This window comes from Pleurodeles waltl, chromosome 3_1 (assembly GCF_031143425.1).
Source record: "Pleurodeles waltl isolate 20211129_DDA chromosome 3_1, aPleWal1.hap1.20221129, whole genome shotgun sequence".
Taxonomy (NCBI): domain Eukaryota; kingdom Metazoa; phylum Chordata; class Amphibia; order Caudata; family Salamandridae; genus Pleurodeles; species Pleurodeles waltl.
Window position 1 is genome coordinate 1,328,274,899 of NC_090440.1, and position 18,874 is coordinate 1,328,293,772.

Genomic DNA, 18,874 nt, shown 5'->3' on the forward strand with positions numbered 1-18,874 from the left:
CTTAACATGCAAATGATTTTTAGAATATTGACAATAAAAATAGAGATGTGTACTGTAAGCAGTTTACACACGAAAACAAATGTCGTTCATGTCTTAAATTAATAGGATTTCTGAATCTACCAGTGCTTAGTATTAAATGTGGAAAGACATGCTTGGAAGATATTAATGGTTGTTTTAAGTGGTAGTTTTAAATGCCAAGGCACACTTATCGGACTTGATATACCTAATTTTACAATAAAAGAGGGTGTGGCCTTGTGGTGTGAGCATTTTCAGGGTATGGAAAACAGTGTTTGATGCATGTGTGGCTGTAGACACACATGTTGTGCTTATTCCTGCCATCAAGTGTTGGTCAAGGATGTGTGCAAGTTGTTTTCTTTGAGGAAGTATTTGGAATCACGAGGTAGTGTGACTCCTCCTCTTGTTGATAATGCATATGGTCATCAACTCCATTGTTAGATTGTTATCTTTCTATCGTCGGGTTTGGATGTGTCCATCCGTGCTCAAGGTCAACACTGTTGTAGTGGTCTAGTTGATCTACATGGATTCCTCCCCTCCATTAGTACTGTTCTTCAAGCGTACTCCACTTTTCTTTTCGTCTCAGGAAATGGTTGTTACTTTGCTCGAGCAGGGTTATGGATGGAACGCAAACTTGCATGGGCCTTGCCCTCTCGGGGCCTACTTCCATCTTGGCTGCGTCTCTCGACCATTCCTCGACGGTGATGGATTAGACACCATTCATATACTGTCCTCGCTGCCACGCGAAATACCCTTGGAGTGACCGCCATCAGGTCTGTAATATGTGCCTCTCATTTGAGCACAATGTTTGTTTTGGTCCCAAAAGATCAAGGTCATCGCCTCAAGTTGTCACGCAGTGGTGGCGACAACACTCCAGACCACTTCGATACCAAGGCATCGAATGGGAACATCATCCACAACCTTCTGCTGTCGCTGAAGAAGCATTCGCCCCCAGGTATTACTCCAGGGTGGAGCTGGAAATTAAGGACTTTCCATCAGTCTGTGAGTATGGCACCCCCTCCACCTCAACACTGCTCTCAAGTTGAGGAGCTTGCCTCCAAAAGTCACCCAGCGACTCAGGTTTTCGGACCGCCACTACCTTCAAACTATGGTCAACATCGACCAATTACTTTGGATGCTCCACCCTGTTTCTTGCTTGGCGCTGAAGAAGGCCTTGAATCTGACTGCTCCAGCACAATCTACTACAACACTGGCACCGAGCCAACCTTCAGCGTCAACTACATCTGCCTCAGTGGCAACCAGGTTCTCAGTGCTGAAACCTAAGGGCCCCTCAGAGCCAAGACCTTTGACATCGACTAACAAATCTGATATCGGTGCCAGCAATGTCAAAATGATCCTCCACAAGCTGCAAGAGGAGATCAGTGCAAGGCAGAAACATCTGGTCATTCATCCCCATACAGGCCGGATCCTTTTCCACCCTAAGGGTTCTACTGCTGTTCCCAAGCACCAGCTGTCCTTTGAGGAAGCTTTGGACGTTCCAGTTCCAGCAAAGCAGTGCAAAGAGATGGACAAGGGGATCAGCCCTTTACCCCTTTCTCAACCATCCTCTCACCCTGTTCCTTAGCTTTCTCCTTCCCCACCTGCTTCTCCAGGTGAGCCTCTTGATATTACACCCTAGGGGACTCCTCACTCTGACAGGATTGAACACAGGATGATACATATGACATTCCTCCACAGGGGTAGCCATGGGACTCTTACAATACAAGTGCACCTGTGGACACAGACCCTGACCTGTACCCTGCCTGTTCCTCTCCTCTGGATGATTCTACATCCTTTCAGGTGCTGGTGGGTAGAGCGGCCCCATTCCCCAAGACTGACCTTCATACAGAGCCCTTAAAGGAGGATTTCCTCTTTGAAACGGTCTCCTCCACGCACCGCTTTACTCAATATCTTACCATGCTTAAGGGCATGTTATGTTACACTCCTGATACATTTAAGGACCATGTCCAAGCCAGGGTCATAACACCCAGGGTAGATAAGAAAAATAAAGCTTTCCCTACGGACCCGCTTTATATTTGAGGCCAACTTCCACCTGACTTCCTAGTAGTCACTACGGCCAGCAAGCGGGCCAACTCCCTGTCTAGTAGGGGTGCCCCACCCTCAGAGAAAGAGAGCAAGCACATAGATGCTACAGTCAAAAGGGTAGCCAATCAATCCACCAACCGCTGGCGCATTGACAATTCCATGGCCTCCTTTCTTGTTATGACGGTGTCCACTGGGATGAAATGGAGGAACTCCTCGAGTACCTTCCAGAGCAATGCTGGTAGAGGGGGCATGAGATAGTCTCTGAAGGCAAGCAGATGTCTAACACTACCATTTTCTGTGCCCTAGATGCAGACACTGCTGCTGGGGAGGTAATTCTAGTGTTATGTTACATAGGCATACCTGGCTCCATATCTCCGGCTTCAGATCAGAAGTTCAGCAGATCCTGCCTTTTGATGTCCAGCACCATTTTGGTTCACAAGTTGACCAAAGTTAGAAAAAGTTCAAAAGGATACAGAGACAGCTAAACCGAAGTGAGCACTACAGAAAACTGCTCCTCCTGGGCCCTTTCATTGTACTTCGTATTGTGGAGGCTCAAAGACCACCTCCCCCAAAGCCTCCATTTTAGCAGTGCACCCAGTACAGCAATTCTCTAAGTGTCCCTTGGAGGCAATAATCCTAATGGTAGAGGGAAAGATGATTCCTGCTGAGGAGCTGCAACCGCCACCAAATTCTGACTTGCCTCTTCTTCCCTCTGACACAGGCCTCGGGCACTTTCAAGGCTTTTTTACCACATGGCAGTCAATCACCTCAGGCTAGTGGGTATTGGATATTATCCAACATGGTTATTCCCTGGAGCTCACTTGAACACCTCCCAGCATTCCACCTTGCAAACTCAGACTCTCTAGAAGACCTACAACTCCTCAAAGAAGAGGTCTAAGCACAACTTCTCAAAGGGTCTAAAGAACCTGTCCCGCACCATCAGCAGTTTACAGGAGTGTACTCACTGTTCTTCTTCATACCCAAAAAGGATCGATCTCTCTGACCTATTCTGGACACCAGAGCACTAAACCAATATATTGTATTGGAAAACATTCATATAGTCACCCTCCAGAATGTTATTCCACTTCTCCAGCAGGGCGACTTCATGACGGCTCTCGACCTGAAGGATGCTTGTTTCCATGAACCAATACATCCAATACTTTACCGAAATCTCAGATTTCTGGTCAGCAGAAGACACTATTGATTCAAAGTACTCCCCTTTAAAGTTCCTACTGCCCCTCAGAGGCTTACAAAGTGCCTTGCTGTGGTGGCTGCACAGACAAGACGTTAATGGCTTCTCTTACCTGGATGACTGTCTGATCAAGAGTGCCATCCTCCAGCTATGTGGCAAGCATACACAAGTCACAATAGATCTTCTCCACAGGTTAGACTTTTAACTCTGCAAAATCCCACCTCCAGTCCCTCAAGATCCAACACTCTTCAGGGGCTATTTTCAACACAGATGTAAACAAGACACATTCAGAACAATCATGCGCCTCCTAGGAATAATGGCCTTCTCTATTACTGTAGTACCCCATGCCAGCTTATACATGAGTCCATTGCAAGAATGCCTTACATTGTTGCAATGGTCTCATTCGGAGTGTCATTGGAACCATCTAGTGTTGATCCGCTGCAGCATTTGTCCCTCTCTGCAGGGGTGGAATGCCAACAGCCTAATGCAGGGGCAGCTTTCCTTGACCCTGTTCCACAGAAGACTGTCACAATGGGTGCCTCCCTTGCAGGATGGGGGCCCATCTACAGAATTTGACTGTACAAGGCTGAATGGAGCCCGCACAACAGGGTCTCCATGTCAACTATTTGAAACTTCTAGCTATTCATCTAGCGCTGAAGGCCTTCCTACCTCACCTCTTAGACAAAGTTGTCATTGTCCGGACAGATTATATGACAGCCATGTACTACCTTCAGAGACAGTGGAGGACATGCTTACTACAAGCCTTGCAGTTATCCCAAAGCACTTGGCTATCAGCTCTCCATCACAAAATTAATTTGATAGCCGAGTACCTTCCAGGGATGGACAACAACTTTTCAGGATGCAGCAACAACTCCATGAGTGGGAACTCTACCCGCAAGTCCTCCTCCGCTCCAGCCACTGGTGGGGCTTTCCAGAAATAGACCTGTTTGCAACTGCAGAAAAAAACAAAGGCCCAAACTTTGCTTCTAGGTTCCCACACCCGCAATCCATGAACAATGTACTATGGATAAACTGCTCAGGGATATTTGCTTAGGATTTTCTGCCTCTCCATCTCCTTCCATTTGTGATACGGACTCTTCAGCAGATGTCACTCATGCTCATTCAGGTGGCTCCCGCCTGGTCTTGCCAGCCATGGTTTACAACTCTGCTCAAACTCTGTCTGGTTCCTCATGAGAGGCTCCCCAACAGACCAGACCTTCTCATGCAGAACCATGTAGAAATCAGGCAACCACATCCTGGGACGCTCAACCTTGCAATCTGGCTCCTGATGTCACAGAATTAGGATACCTCAGCCATCCTTAAGGAAGCAGGCAGACATACCACCTGGGCCTGCTATGTGTAAAGTGGAAAAGATGTATGTGCTACTGTAACTCAAAACACAAGAATCCTTTTGAAGCCACAGTGCAGAACATTGTTTGTTACCTATTATATCTGCAGGTTTCAGGTCTTGCCTTCACCTCCACATGTACACACTTACTGCAGTAGCTGCCTTCCTTCAAAACAGACAAGACATCTCTCTCTTCTGGATCACAGACATTAAAGCTTTCATGAAGGGTCTCAAGAGGATCATTCCTCCTCGAATTCCACCAGCCCGAGGTGGAATGTCGCCATTGTACTTACAAGGCTCATGGGCCCAGGGTTTGAGCCCCTCCACTCCTGCCCCCTTCAATTCCTCTCTTGGAATGTGTCATTCCTTGCTGCTTTCATTTCACTCAGGCATGTCAGTGAGCTACAGGCATTAACCCTAATAGAACCTTTCTGCTGAGTACGTAGAGAAAGGGTTGTCCTTTTTACCACTCCCAAATTTCTCCCTAAGTTGGTATTTTCTTTCCACCTCAATCAATCTATTGAACTTCCTGTGTTTTTCCCACAACCCATTCTGACGAGCCCTCATATACTACATTGATCGAACTAAACCATTTAGAAAGACACAGCAACTCTTTGCCACTTTCTCTAAAACCTACAAAGGGAAGGTTTTATCCAAATCAGGCATTGCTAGATGGATCTTCAAATGCACCCAGATATGCTATGTTAAAGCTACGTGGACTCCACCCACTTTTCGTAACGTCCACTCCACTCAGAACAAGGGAGCCTCTTTGACCTTCCTGGGAAACATCCTAGTAGCTAACATATGAAAACTAGCTTTCTGTTCTAATCCGTACACTTTCACAAAACTTTACTGTGGGGGATGTACTAGCCTCCCAACAAGCTAATGTTGGTCAGGCAGTACCTTGTTCGCTTTTTCAGTCTATTACAACATGCACAGGCTAGCCACCGCTTTTTGGGAGGACTGCTTTACATCTGTGCACATCATGTGTATCGACAGCCATACATTCCTCAAATGAAAAATGTTACCCTGTAAGCATATATTTTTGGCATGTAGTGCTGTAGATTCACATGAGCCCACCATCCTTTTCTGACACCTGTGACTGTAATCTCCTTTACTGTCTTATTTTTACCTCTTTTGCAAGGACATTGCTCTATACTTCACATTCCATCCTCACCCGCTGTGTGGGAAAACAAACTAACAATGAAGACGATGACCATGCACATTACCAGTGAGAAGAAGAGTCACACTACCTCGTGACTCGAAAGATTTCTTTGAAGAAAAACAACTTGCACACATCTGAGCCCAGCACTAGATGGCATGAGTATGCACAGCGTGTGAATCTACAGCACTACATGTCACAAACGGATGCTTACAGGATAGCATTTTCATTTTTACCTATGCTAGATTTATACTCTTCTGTTAGAGCAATGTTCCTCAGATTCTCCCTGGGATTGTAAGAGAAAAGATTGTACCAGACAATCTAGTGACTTTGATTCTGAAATAGGAGCCTTCAGACTCCTTGAAGCACTATAACGTACTTGATATTACTTACCTGCAAGACGCCTGTGAGACGTTTTATGGTAATTGACCCTGAAATCCTGCCTATTCTATGGAGTTCTTTTACTGCTGAGGTATAGGTTTTGGAGAGAGCCTAGCAGCTTGAGTGTCATTTTGAGACCCATGTAACTGCCAAGTGGTCAATGTCTGTAGGGAATGACTCAAAGACCAGTAGGAACTTAACACCATATTTTGCAAATTTTCTTCATGTTGAGCCAATGCTTTGGAGTTTGACTTCTCATCTCCAAAATTTGCAAGAGAGTGTATTGATGAGTATGACCCTCAAACCCAAGAGGACTCACCTCAACAGCTATATGCATCTTATTTGAATGATCAGTACAAGTCCCATCATTGACTCGTTAATCATGACACTCCATTATATGCTTCAGCACAAAGCGCCAAATTTATTATACTTGCTCACAAAACGCAAAGGGTTTCTAGGGACTCACACATCCTGCACCAGACTTGCAACACTACTCGAAGGCCAAAGACAATGGTCTAACTGGTATCTCCACTATTTGAATTCCCAGGCAACTTTACAATGGTATGAGTGTGACTCAGCGCAAAACTTTCAGCAACTGATTTGACCTGCAACCTCACATCAGCTTACCACATTTTTTACGAATGTAGATTTGACTGTTCATAACCTAGCTCAAGCACAGCTTGTATGGTGCAACATTGCTTTGGCAATGATCACGTGTTTGTTGAGTTTCGTACAATTTACATTTCCTCTTGTATTGAACTTTTTACTAGCGAACCATTTATTTTTAGGGCATCTTTTTATGATCCATGATTCTTCATTCTCTGGTACTCATCAGTTCTTTTTGCTGCATAATCTTAATGAGGTTGCATGGTTGGCAAAAAAACGATGAATTGGGATGTGATTTTGAGCGATTGCCAGTGGCTGAGAATAATTCAAGCATTCCATCCATCACCTAGTTGTTTTTGCATTTGCATGGCTCACAGGCTCACTGTGGTACTAGAGCCAAGCTATACGAAGATGCAGAGCCCCAACTAGGGCAAAACTGGTTCTAGGTTGTTTGTGTTATGGTTCAGGGAGGACTTGGTCTGGCATATGGCTGGGTCCAAACTGAGGTAGCATGGCGGGCAAAAAAACAATGGATTTGGATGCGGGCTGAGTAATTGCCAGTGGCTGAGATTAATTCAAGCATTCCATCCATCACCTTGTTGTTTCTGCATAATCTTAATGAAACACTTCCCGTTATATCTAAACAGTGTACCCTCAAAACCAGTTCCTCTGAGGTCACTTAAAAGATCTGGGAGTCAGTGCTCTATAAGGCATATGAGACTGGTAGGTTTAGTAAGATGTATGTCTATTTTTTGCTGTGTGTTAATCCTGTACCTATTAGTAGGGGACTTGTACACTGCAGAAAATAGACACCTTGAGGTAAGGTACATCTTTAGGCAATACTGCTGTTGTTAGTTGTGGTGCTTTATAATAAAAAGAACAGGTTGCAAATAAGATAGGGGGGTCATTGAATTTTAGTTGTAGTTGGCACACATGGACTAGACTGTGAGATTAAACCAGCAAGTCAGCTCTTTACACAAAAAGATGGCTTTGGCACAACTTGAAGGAGTAGTTACTCAGTCAGTTGTCAATCGAGATGCACTATAGTGGCTGCCCTGGACTGGAAGGGGAAACTCACCCAAGCCACTCCTCTCTGGTGAAGCACTATACTGACTAGCATGCTTCCGTGGTTTGGACCGCATTGGGATCAAAACACTAGTGGACATAGTTGCCAGCGGCGGCTTCACAGCATTGGAAACATTGCAACAAAAATATGCCCTAGCTGAGATACAACAATTTAGATGCATCAAATTGATACATGCTTTGAGGAAGGACAGGATACTGGAGTTGGGCTTCTCTGAGCATACCCTGCTGGAGCGATGGGTCCTGGGTGACACAATTACTCATAAAGCTAGGTTGTATCACACAATAATAAGCACTACTCAGGGAAACCTGGGGAGAATGTGGGAGAAGTGGGAAGCCGATGTGGGCACCATGGAGGATGTGGATTAGGAGGTGGCCCTGATGCACCCTAGGGAATTCGCCACAGGGTCAGACTGCACTTTATCCAATTCAAAGTCCTCTGCAGATCCTACTGCAACCGGTCCCGCCTCCACAAAATAGGGAGAGCAGAAAGCCCGTTTTCCTCTGCTGCAAAGCAGAACTGGGTACCTTCCTCCATTTGATATTTAGCTGCCAGGACTTAGCTAAATACTGGGAATTGACATCCCACCTTATTATTATAGGCTTACCCAAAGATGTATATCTCGCAAGGAAACAATTTCTATTTTGCATGCTGGGCCAGATTTGAGGGGGAAGAGGGGTGTGTCCACAAGAAACTTGTGAAGGGAGGGAAGAATCACTGCATGGAGCCAGAGACAGTGGCAAATGAAAGCAGAGGTTGCCCCATGAAATTTGAAAAGGTCTGGGGAAAATGGAACATGTACCATGGACTAACGGAGAGCCTTGCTGATCTACCAGGGGATGAGATGCCAACGTAGTGCATACTGGGGGTGTTTATTTGGGGGCTGGCTGCTGGAGAGAGAGAGACAGACAGAGAGGGAGAGAGAGAGAGGAGGGTAAATGGGGGCCCCCGCTAAGGACTCATGTGTCCTTGAGTGCCTACTGCACATGTATTATTGGTTGCTTTGTAAACAAAATAAACATATATTTTTTTAAAAACTGCAATGTAGTGAATTGGAGAACTGGAATGTATACATATGTGTATGGCCTTCAGGAAAAGCAAGCTATGTCGCCCCTACGTACACCAACTGGGAACTATCCAGTGACAGCTTTGCGTTTAGTTTTGAGGCACACCCCTACAGAAGTGTTAAGACAAGTATGTACATTCCAATTACACGCAAGCAAAAGAGTGAAAATTTCTTACGAACAGGGTTGATTTGACTTACATTTGTATTTTACATAGAAGAAAGCAGAATGTCCTGCAATTTAATGTCTGAAAAATCAGTACACACATTGTAACTCAAATTTTTAGGTGTTTATATTCAGTGTGAACAACATTACAGTGAAATGACAATTGTATTTCAATTCAATAGCTCTATTCGGCTCATAAAACAAACCATAAAAGCACAAACATGCAGTGCATTAAAAACAATAAATGCATAATAGTTCATATAGGTAAAACGCTGCAATTAAAAGGCGCCCAAAAATGCAGCTTACAAACATGGCATCAAGACCATAACTTGCACAAAGTGAGCAAATCAACATATATCACAAATATCCTTACATATTCATAAAAAGAAAAAGTTACACTGACTGTTAAAACAATAAAGATCTCCTGTATCTTAGCACATGGTTACAAAAGGAGGAAACGTCTACACAGACCTCAAGTGTGGGAAGTGACTGCAAGTATAATAGTGCAGGAATATGGCGAGAATGTGAGGTGCCACTTAAAAGTGGAATTAAAAACTTTCTAGTATAATTAACATAGAAACCACGAAAAAACACATAATGCGCTTAGGTTTGCAATAGACGTTCATTTATTTCCCAGAATTCCTTTTGGGTCAAATTGACCCAGAATTAGTGAGAGCTTACCTCTTATCTGTCCCAGCCTAAATCTAGTTAGAATGACCCTGTCTCTATCTTTCAGAGCCATGGCAAGGTAAGGCTCCAGCCCAAGGCGTAGTTTGAACCTGCAGATATTCTTGCATGGCTGACTTCCTCCCCTCAGTTGACTCTCTTTCCCTTCTCCTAAGCTTGCCAAAACAGATTTAAGCCAAGTCTTATCCCTTGTAATAATGTCTTCAGGCATTGAGAAAATATTGAGGTGTCCCAAATTGCCAAACATATCTTTAATATGCCTGAGCCAGGGAATATGAAGAACCCTATCACAAGCAAGGCAGTCCAAGATTATTTCCCTGCTCAGGGAGGCCTCTGGGTTGTGCCAGATTGAGCACCATAACATCATGAGTGGGTAACATAAGATAAACCGAGTTCCTCATGGAGGGACTAGATTGGCGTCCCCAGCGAGACCCTAAGGATGTGCCTGCATACTCTATTCTCCTCATCCTGCAAATGTTTAACAGGTGTATACCTCCATAATTCAGAGTCATATGTGACTGTAGATACACACTTCCTTTTGTAAATTACAACAAGAGCCACTATGGGTTTATTACATATTCTAGAGGCCAGACTAAACAGAAAACCCACTGAGTTGCAGAACTTAAGGCATCGCTGCTCGAGACAAGGACCACTGGACCCTCAGGAAACAAAAGTGACCCCACAGGTATGAAAAATCATGGATTCTTCTGATGGGCTATCCCTGAAGGACAAAATGGTGCAAATTTCCGATTCCTCTGATCAAACGCCATTATAAAGATTTTGGCAAGATTCATATGGAGACCTGGCCATCCATAAAGTTAACATAAGAGTCCAGAAATATCTGGAGGCCAGTTGGTGAATGGGTTGTTAAAACTGCATCAACTACGAATAGAAGAACTGGGACTTGCTGTCCTGACATGGCCAGCATGTCCCTGCCCATGTCCGCCAGGACTGCTTCCAGGCCATTGATGTACAAGAGAAGAAGAATAAGGGTGAGAACACAGGCTTGCCAGACAAATCAATCAGGTGCAAAGCTCTCAGTGCACTCGCCGTTCATCCCGAATCTAACAGAGGCACTAAGATCAAAATTCAGGGCACGTAAAAAGACACCATGCCAGGGGTAAGACTCAGGGACGTAAGCACCTCCCACAATTTGGATTTGACTACACTATAGAAAGTGCAGGCCAGCTTAATAGAAGTAGGAAAAATTGACCCCCTTTTAGTCAAGGTATACTGTATTTATTAATTAAAAGCTATAATTTGTGGCAATGTTCTTGGGCCTCCAAGCCTTGCCTGAAATCATATTGGCTATATAAATAATATTTGCCAGAGGCCCACAGTATTATTCTGTTGAGGATACACCTTCCAATAATTTTCACAGTGGAATCCAAAAGAGATATGGGCCTATAGCAACAAGGGGTCGCCCTAATCCATTTTTTTAAAGACGGGAACAATCATGGCCGAATGCCACAATTTGGGTAGGTCAGTTCTACAGGCTACATTAATATAATCTGTTACTCTTAGAGTACACAGTTCCACCTCAAGCTTATACAGATCAATTGGTACCCCATCAGGCCCAGGAGCTTTACGCACGGGGCAGTCACAAATGGCTTCAGCTACTTCCTCCACAGAAAACACCATATCCAATGGGTAGACAGGCAGGCTAAGATCCCCCTCATCACTTTTATGCTCAGATGTATGATAAACTTTCCTAAAGTGCCCCACTGAGGAATCAGCATTATTGTTATCATAGATACGATTGGAATCGGACTTCAGCAAATTAATATTATTAACAGTGTGCCAGAACTGATCAGTGTTACTAGACTTGCAAGAAATAGCCAAAGTGCACCAAATCTCCTCCTTAAGTTCAGCTTTCCTTCTGCTTATGGCTTACTTATAAGTTATTCTACAGGAGGCAGCCTTCTCTGGGACACTTGAGATTGCCCTGAGGGCACTCTAGTAAATGGCAAGCCTCCCTACAGATTCTGTTAAATCAAGAGTGGGCAACTGGCTTAGCAGGTGCAATCAGTTTCATAAAGTATTGTTTAATCGTATACCCTAGAGTATCAAAAACATGTGTGTTGCTAGTATGATCAAAGGTCAAGCTCAAACAATCAAAAAACAAATTTTAATGTTATTAGCAAAACCGGCACAGTACATCATTCAAGTTGACTGACTTCCAAGCCAACCTAAGTCAGTCACTGTTCAGTAGAAGGTTTGTTCCACCCACCAAGATGGCCCTGGGATCAGGCCTCAAGCATGATAAGGTAAAGCCAAGGAAATTATGGCCACTAAAGTTACTGGGGATTCCTGCCTCATCCCCCACAAAACCCAACATGTTTCTACTAAAAAATATATTGTCAATAATGTTCACACCCAACCCTCCCTCAGCAAAAGTAGGTGTTGAAGAACAATTGAGGGGCAATGCTCTCAACCACATTACACAAGTCTAATCTAAGTAAGTAAGAGGATAACATCCAATCTCCTACAGCCTCTGTTGGAAATTAACTCTCTGTCGGGTCACCCCCAAACGTTTTGCCTTCCTCCTTCTCTTTTTCTGACCTCATTTTTGCTGGCTTTAGGCTCTGGATACTTTACCACTGCTAACCAGTGCTAAAGTGCATGTGCTCTTTCCCTAAAACATGGTAACATTGGCTCATACCCAATTGGCCTCTTTAATTTACTTGTAAGTCCCTAGTAAAGTGCACTACATGTGCCCAGGGACTGTAAATTGAATGCTACTAGTGGCCTGCAGCACTGGTTGTGCCACCCACAAACGTAGCCCCTTAACCATGTCTCAGGCCTGCCATTGCGAAGCCTGCATGTGCTTTTTCACTGCCACTTCGACTTGGCACTTAAAAGTACTTGCCAAGCCTTAAACTCCCCTTTTCCTACATATACATCTCCCCTAAGGTAGGCCATAGGTAACCCATAGGGCAGGGTGCTATGTAGACAAAAGGCAGGACATGTACATATGTGTTTTATATGTTCTGGTAGTGGAAAACTCCTACATTTGTTTTCCACTACTGTGAGGCCTGCTCCTTTCATAGGATAGCATTAGGGTTACCCTTGTATACTGCTTCAGTGGTAGATTCTGATCAGGAAGGTGTGAGCAGGTCATATTTAGTATGGCCAGAATGGTAATAGAAAATCCTGCTTATTGTTGAGGTTGGATTTTATATTACTATTTTGGAAATGCCACTTTTAGAAAGTGGCTATTTCTCTGTGCCTTACAGCCTGTCTTCAATCAACGCCTGGGCTGGGCTGGGCTGGGCTGGTTGACAGCTTCTTTGTAAATTTTACCCATACAACCACAAACACCGGATAATCAGTCACACCTGCACTCATCTGCATACTAAATGGGTCTTTCTGGGCTGGAAGGGTGGAGGGGACTGACACTTTTCAAATACTAGTGGCCTGCCCTCACACAAAGGACTGCCAAACCCCCTCCAGGGACCCTGCCAGACAGATCCGTACTGAAAGGGGACCTTGTGCACTTCAAAACCACTCTTTGAAGTCTCCCCAACTTCAAAGTCCTTTTTGGGTATATAAACTGGGTCTCTTACATCCCCCCCAAATCAGACACTTCTGGACCAGATCCTGCAAACTGTCAAGAGGAACTGCCTGGCAGCCCAAAGGACTCACATGGACTGCTTTGCTGTTTCCCTGTTGCCTTGCTGGCCTCTGACTAGTTGAGAAGTGCTCTCCAAGGGCTTGGATTGAGCTTGCCTCCTGTTTTCTGAAGTCTCAGGACCAAAAAGACCTAATCTCTTCAGGTAAACTCCTTGTGCGCCAAAATTCGAAGCACAGCCTGCCAGAAATGATGCACAGCCTGCTCTGCAACGAGAAAATTGCCATGCAGCTGAACCAGAATGTTGCAGCCCAACTTCGCGAGTGAAGAACGATGCAGCACTTGCGTTGCGACCGGAAATTCAACACACGGCCACACCAGAATGACGCACAGCTGAGCCGGAATGACGCAGCCCGACTTCCTGAGTGAAAAATCGACGCAGCGCCTGAAGTTCAACAGAAAATTTGATGCATCGCCTACCGAATCAATGCAACGCCTGTGACTTCTTCCCACATGCCCAGGATTCTTCCCTGCATCATCTCTGGACATCCAAAGATCCCCACATCGCAGTGAGGCACCAAGATTGCATGCCTGAAATCGACGCAAATCCCCTTGCAGCGTGGAAACGACGCATCATCTGTGCCATGTCAGAAAATCCTACGCACACCTTATTTTTTCATGCAGGTACTTTGTGCAAACAAGAGATAACTGTTGATTTTTAAGATTTAAGACTCTTTTTAATCCTGTAAAAGTGATATTTTTAACTTGTGCTTATTGAATCTTGATCGTTTTGACCTTAATTTAATCAGATAAATATCTTATATTTTTCTAAACCTGTGTGGTGTTTTTTTGTGGTGTTTTTACTGTGTTATTGTATGATTTATTGCACAAATACTTTACACATTGCCTTCTAAGTTAAGCCTGACTGCTCAGTGCCAAGCTACCAGAAGGTGGGCACAGTATGATTTGGATTGTGTGTGATTTACCCTGACTAGGATTGTGGTCCCTACTTGGACAAGGGTGTATACCTCTGCCAACTAGAGACCCCATTTCTAACAGCCTCTAATATTAGCAGTAACAGCCACGAACAAGGGATTTAAAATATAATGTTTATGGTCAGCAGAACTGCCTTCCTCTGGGCCCAATTTGGCATTAAAGTTCTCCACAAGTATAATGGTAACAACATGAGTGTGACATAAGTGAGTAAACTACTCCAAATTACAAATATAGTCAAAAAGAGCAACATAATTGGAATTATCCCTTGTGGAGAAGATGTCATTATAAAAATGTCACCACCTGACCTGAAACGCTTGAATTATCTTATTTTTGGTAGGGATTGGTGAAATAAAGCAGTTAAAGGAGGTTTAAGCACCTCACAGGCCCCTTACAGGGAGGGTGGCAAGGACAGAATAACAAATAAAACTATCACAAAAAAGATCCCTGGTAGCCATGTCTCCTGCAGAATAAAAATGTCATACAGTGAGACAAAGTCCTCCCAGTTCTTCACCTGCATTTTAGCAGAAGGCCCAGCTATGTTCCATCTTAACAGTTTGACCTTACAGGCAGTACCTAACAGTAACAGAGTGGACTTAGGCTCAGGATCCACTGCCAGAATTGGGGGGAACCTAGTCTGAACCTCACAACCCGTAGCCAGGACCTTATGATCGGCAATTTTCTGTGAGGCGAAGTACAACTATAGGCGTAGAATCCCCTCTGCTGCATGGACCAGCCGAAGACCCCATAACTTCTGTCATTTTGCTTTCAATAGCAGACAGACGAGCAAGCAGACGGGAAGAGGTTGGCGGTCAGAATGGATTTAAAAGAGCTAATTAGACTGGTGATGTGATTGTTAAAATCCGAACCAGATAGTGGAACACGAGTAAGATCACTAAGAGGCGAAGCAGGAGAGCGGGCGGAGGACCTTCTGGCCTTAGTTGTTTACCTTTCTTCTTGCACTTTCAGCACTAGTTGCAGCCAGGCAGGATGTAGAGGCATAGTCAGAATGAAGCAAGAGATCAGGTTCTCCATTGCCACTGTATGGTAGCTCTTCAAAGGTTCCAGATGTATTACTGTGGTTCATAGGTGGAGGCAGAACAGGGCAGTTCGCAACAAGAGATAACCTCCTCGCAGCGAGCTGAATCTGTTTATCAATAACGCCCATTGCCCTTTCAATAAAGCCGTCAATGGTGAATTTCTAGTTGAAAATTTCACTTGCTCATATTAACCCTGGGGGACTCGATGCCTTAAGGGGCTAACATTGCGCTAGAATAGGCCAACCTTGACCCTTATGAAAACGTGGCACTCAGCTGGCATAGGGGGCAGACAATAGATCCAAACTCTACCTCCCAAAACGTGAGCAAAAGGGGAGAACAAGACCTCTTGGGTCAGGCACAAAATGGAAAGTAGGGCCAAGAGGAAGGGCCCGGCCTGGCCTCCTCCAGGCTCTGACGGGCGCAAACAGCCCGCTGTTGGCCGGGGCTTCGCCCAGGCACGCGCCAGGACACGTCCCGCGAGACACAGTGAGTGCATAAGAGTGCACATACATTCTGATCTCCCTCCTCCTCCTGTCCGTGGGCTCCCTGGTGGCTGCTGGGGAATGTAGTCCCTCCCCAGCAGCTCCGAGGCTAGAAATGCGGAAAGAATCAGCACACAGAAACCGTTTCATTTTGTCCCAGACACTTACCCACTTGGTAATATAACTACTGAACAACAAAAGACAGCAATCCATTACATTTTTTGTGGGAGTACTGGACCTTTTCGGTGTTTCAAGAAAACTATCCTCACAAATCCAAGTAATGACTAGTAAACAGATAAATACGCCAGAGTGCAGTTAAGCATTAAGACACAGCAAGATGTGCTACTTTCAGATAATGTATCTCAGGGGCATTCTGAAGCAGAGAAAATCTGATGCTTTGAGAAATTCGTGAAGAATGACAGAGTATCTCTGGCGAATATCCAATGTGCATTCAAGATTATTACTGTGATTATGAAATGAATGGAAACACTGATTAAAAAAGAGAAAGTTGCATGCATTTTTGTGTGATTTAGCAATCACTGAAACACAAAGAGCATGTATCAGAAATATATACAAGTCATATGTTTCCAGGTGTTCTCCTCAGCAATTATCCCTGAAAATTGTTCAAAATCCCCGGAGTATTTTTGGTGAAAATTTGAATTTGCTCCTCTTTATCTACTTTTCTCAACATGGAAAGTGTTTACCTATGTGAAGAAAGTCTTGGCGTACCTGCATGTACATTTTTATGTGGAAGTTTTATAAAGTGCCGCACGTCACCTTTCAATAATTTCAGAGCACTGGCTTTTCACAACTCGTTTGTGAAAGACTCGAAAAGTTAGGGTCCAATTGGATTTGAGTAGAAACCTCTGATGTTCTGCACTCACAATTGTCCTTGCTGGGGCGCAGTTAAATGCAAGTCTGAACGTTTTTTTTGCCATGTGTTTCATGAAGCTCATTGTTGAACTTGGTCCTTTCTGCAAGATCATCGCCAACTTTTTGCCTTTTCCCTACTGTTTTCTGAATCAGTTTTTGTTGACTTTTAGGACTCTTCACATTTTACTACTGCAAACCAAGAGCTAAGGTGCTTGTGCGGCCCCCCTTAAATGTCATACAATTGGCTCACACCTAACTGGGAAATTTCATTTACTTGTAAATCCCTAGTAAAGTGGTATTACATGTACACAGGGCCTGTAACTTAAATGCTACTAATGGGGCCACAGCACTCATTGTGCCACCCCCTTAGGTAGTCTTTTAAGAATGTCACAGGCCTGCCATTGCAGTCTTTTTGTGGTGTTTTAGCCTGCCATTACAACCTAGCAAACTAAGCCTTTTGCGTGCCCCAAACCTTTCTTTTAAATACATATAATTCACCCCTAGGATAGGCCCTAAACACCCCATAGGGCTAGGTGCGGTGTATTTAAAAAGTTGGACCTGTACTTTTAACTTTTACATGCCTGATAGTGAAAAAATTCCAAGTTCATTTTTCACTGCAGCAAGGACTACTTCTCCCACAGGATAACATTGGGTCACATTATTACATTTGATAAGTGATAGCTTTCCATCCTGAGCAAGTGGGAATGTTGAGTTTGGTCTCTAAAGAATTGTAAAGTAAAGTCCTCTTTAAAGGTAAAGTTGGATTTTAAGTCCCAATTCTAAAAATACCTCTTGTAGAATGCTGCCATTTTTGTGTCCTAACCATTTGGTGCCTGCAGCCTGTATTCTGGGCCTCATGACAGTTGGTCTTTGTGTTATTACTCTCATACAGTGAGACTAAGGGGAATAGGTGTTGGCAGGATGAGCCATCTGTAACTTGATAGGGTTGAAGCTGTCACCTACGACCCCTGCACACCACAATGACTCTACCTTGGCGCACGCACAAAGGATTTGACACTAGTGTTTTGTGCCCCCAGACAAGTTGGGGCCAGGGCAGGGAGGGAATACATTTCAAGCATCTTTGGGGGTTGAACCCTCTAGAAACTACACCTACTTCAAAGCAGGCCTCAAGGATAAATAGTGGACCCTCAGACCCAGCTCTTCATTGCACCTCTGGTCCTGTGGCTACTACAGATGAAGGCTTGCTGTGCTGGTGTGCTGCTGTGCTGCTGTGCTTCTCTGCTGTCAGAAGCACTGCTACCCCTCTGCCCTTCACTCTTAGCCCTGCTGTCTGCTACCCTGCTTGCTGAGAAGGAAAAAAGGGCCTGCACCGTTTATCCCGGAATGAAGTGACTCCAAGGGTCAGCTGACTGACCTCTTGTTCTGAGCTACAGGGACATAACAATCACTAGAGGCCTCCCTGCTTCTGCCCAGCAGACCTGCAGCCTGGACCTGTAACTGGATCTCCATCAAGACCTGATTGAGTTGGCCTCTGCTACAGTGAGTTCTTGATCCACAAGAGGTGTCTCTCAGGTCCTGGATCCTTCGTGTGGCATCAGTCTAGGTCACTCACCAAGAAAAGGAGAAATTCTGACGTTTTGGACTCTTCATAACCACGAACTTGCCTGTTCACGCCGAGATCTTGCCACCCACGCTGCCTGCAAACATGAAGCTCTGGTGAACCTGACTCTTGATGCCACAGTAACTGCCAATGAAGTCTTGCAATGAGGGATCTGCACTTCACGGTGCAGCATCGACATCTGAAGTAATGCGTGCCTACACTTAGTTAAGCTTGGCTGTTTTTGTGCCAAGCTACCAGAGGGTTTGAGAAGAGGTTAATGTGGGGTTTGCTTATTGTGCACCTGGACAAGAATTGTTGTTCTTCGTGAGGAGGGTTTTACCCCTCAACCAGTAATCCAATTTCCTATGCTCGTGTACTATGTTTTTAGACTTCAAGCAGTCCAATTTCCACACTTACTCTAGCAATTCTTAGCATGTATGTGTGAAAATGGTGTGAAAAGGCATTGGCAACATTTGCGTATACCCATTAAGTTACAGTTTTTGGATCTTAATCAGATTCCCAGTGGTTATGCATTCCCATCTCTAGAAGCATTAATGTACTCCATTGGGACAATCTGCAATATTGGTGAGCTGTCAAAAGTAGT

At 44.5% G+C, this 18,874-nt stretch overlaps 1 protein-coding gene across 3 annotated transcripts in view; it reads left to right on the forward strand.

Annotated features, from left to right (window-relative positions):
• Window positions 1-18,874, forward strand: part of NCKAP5 (NCK associated protein 5) — a 671,283-nt gene that overhangs the window by 457,396 nt on the left and 195,013 nt on the right. The window lies entirely within an intron of this gene.